The sequence below is a fragment of the Acomys russatus genome, chromosome 7 (genome assembly GCF_903995435.1).
Source record: "Acomys russatus chromosome 7, mAcoRus1.1, whole genome shotgun sequence".
NCBI classification, from domain to species: Eukaryota; Metazoa; Chordata; class Mammalia; order Rodentia; family Muridae; genus Acomys; species Acomys russatus.
In genome coordinates, this window is record NC_067143.1 from 12783313 (window position 1) to 12785367 (window position 2055).

The window sequence follows — 2055 nt, forward strand, 5'->3', positions numbered from 1 at the left end:
TCTCGACAATTATATTTTCTATCTCATACATGCACCTCTGGGCCATACTTTAATATCTATTTTGTTATATTGACTTCTACTTTCTGACTTTATGTCAAACAAATCCAGGCGGATTCTCTTGGTTCATGTATTTAAATATCTGTCCAAAGAGCACCATAGGTCCTCCAGGCTCAGGTATGTAGACCTATATGCAGACACCCACACAACTCAGAACATTGGTGCTTATATCTATGGTCACCCGAGGTCATATTAAGAATGAAGTTTCTAATACATTTTTCTTGAATTTTCTTGTCACTATTGTCAAAATAATTGAAATAATGTAAGGTTGGACACTTGAATGGACACACTTGCTGTCTTTGTGTTCAGATTACATAATCTTCTACTTTATCCAGAGCTCTGAAGAATCTGGCAGCTGTGTGTAGACAAAACAGTTGGCTCAATCATTCTGAAAAAGTGCTATCAACAGGGAAAAAAAATAAAACTTTGTACTTGCCGTCTCCAAGTTGCTTTTAGAAGAACTATTAGAAAAATATTCATAACATTTGTGTTTCTTCTTAGAAGCTTGCTCTACTCTATTAGGATGATGAACAGGTCACTTATTGTCTTATCCTCAATAAAAGCAAAAATGAAAGTCATTGCTCATCATCAGAAACATCATCCCATTTGATTTCAAGTAAAAATGGTAAGAGGATCACCACTGCATGGGAACACTGTGTTCTGAATGATTTAGAGGCAGTCGGCTGAGGCAGTGAGAAAGCAGAGTTATCAGCATGATTTATTATGTGCAGTCTTCCAGCTTTATCATGTCTGCATTTATTTTGTGTGAGTGTGTGAGGTTGTATTTTTTTAAACATGTGTATATTTAATTTATTTTTATCATAATATTTTTATTCTGGAGGATTTCAAACTGCATGCGAGAATTAATTTTGTACACCCTCAAATTTTTCTACTAACATAACATTAATATAATACCGTAGAGAGCAAACCTGGTGTATGACCAATATAATTTCCTTTTGTTTTTTATTTTTATTAATCCTAAAGACAAAGGCCAGAACATTATACCTTTTAGTCACACGGTCTACTACTGAGCTGCATCTCTAGACCTTTGGTTTCTTTCTCAAAAGCGAGGACATTAAGAGTCTCTAAGTGTTGAGTCCCTTGAGATTATTGTTGAAGAAGTTTATTCATAACCCATCTCTGAAAATCAACATAAGAAAAAGAGGACAATGTAAGGAATCGTGCAGAAGTATTTATTACTTTTGATAAGAATGATTATTCTAGGTGCAAGTTAGGCTGTAGCTACTTTGAAACAAACAAACAAACAAAAAGACAATATGAAATTGTTTTAAAATTATATTTTGTCCTTAGTAAAATTTAACAATGAGTTCTAATTATATAGCATTTATAATTTTTAGTTCTGTTTATATCTCATTTGTAAAGTGTTTTCTTCTGAGTAAACCTTTAAAATTTTGCATGTGCTAGTAAATGACTAGGCTTGAAGATTTCAAATAGACAAGAAGGAAGAGAGTGTGTGTCCGGTTAACTACTGCTTAAAAAAAAAAAAAATTATTCAGCAGTTAGCAGCCGTATTCTGTGCTGACTGGGAAGAAGGTTTCAAAAGGAAATATATGAAACCGTTAGATAAAACGATTTCAAAATAATTTAGTAGGATCATGGTGATGCATAGAGTACAATATCTGTGCTTCCAATGAAAAAAAAATTGCATTAACCTAACAACAAGTATAAAATGAGTTGATTGACATAAGAGAGATGGTGCATGATAAATAAGTTGAAGGCAATTAAAAAAAAAAAAAAAAAAAAAAAAAAAAAAAAAAGAACAGAGCAGAACTTTCTGTGAGTTTTTCATGCCGGAAGTTAAAAATGGCTTCATATATGACTGGCATATACTGTTACTGAGCTAACCTATGGCTGAAATTTTCCTTAATAGTCCTTTTACAACTTCCCCTTTTATTCAATCACAATCTGTCTCTCAAGAACTTTCTAGAGGTAACATGCTTAATTTTATAAAACCATATATTAATATTAAAGGCAGGA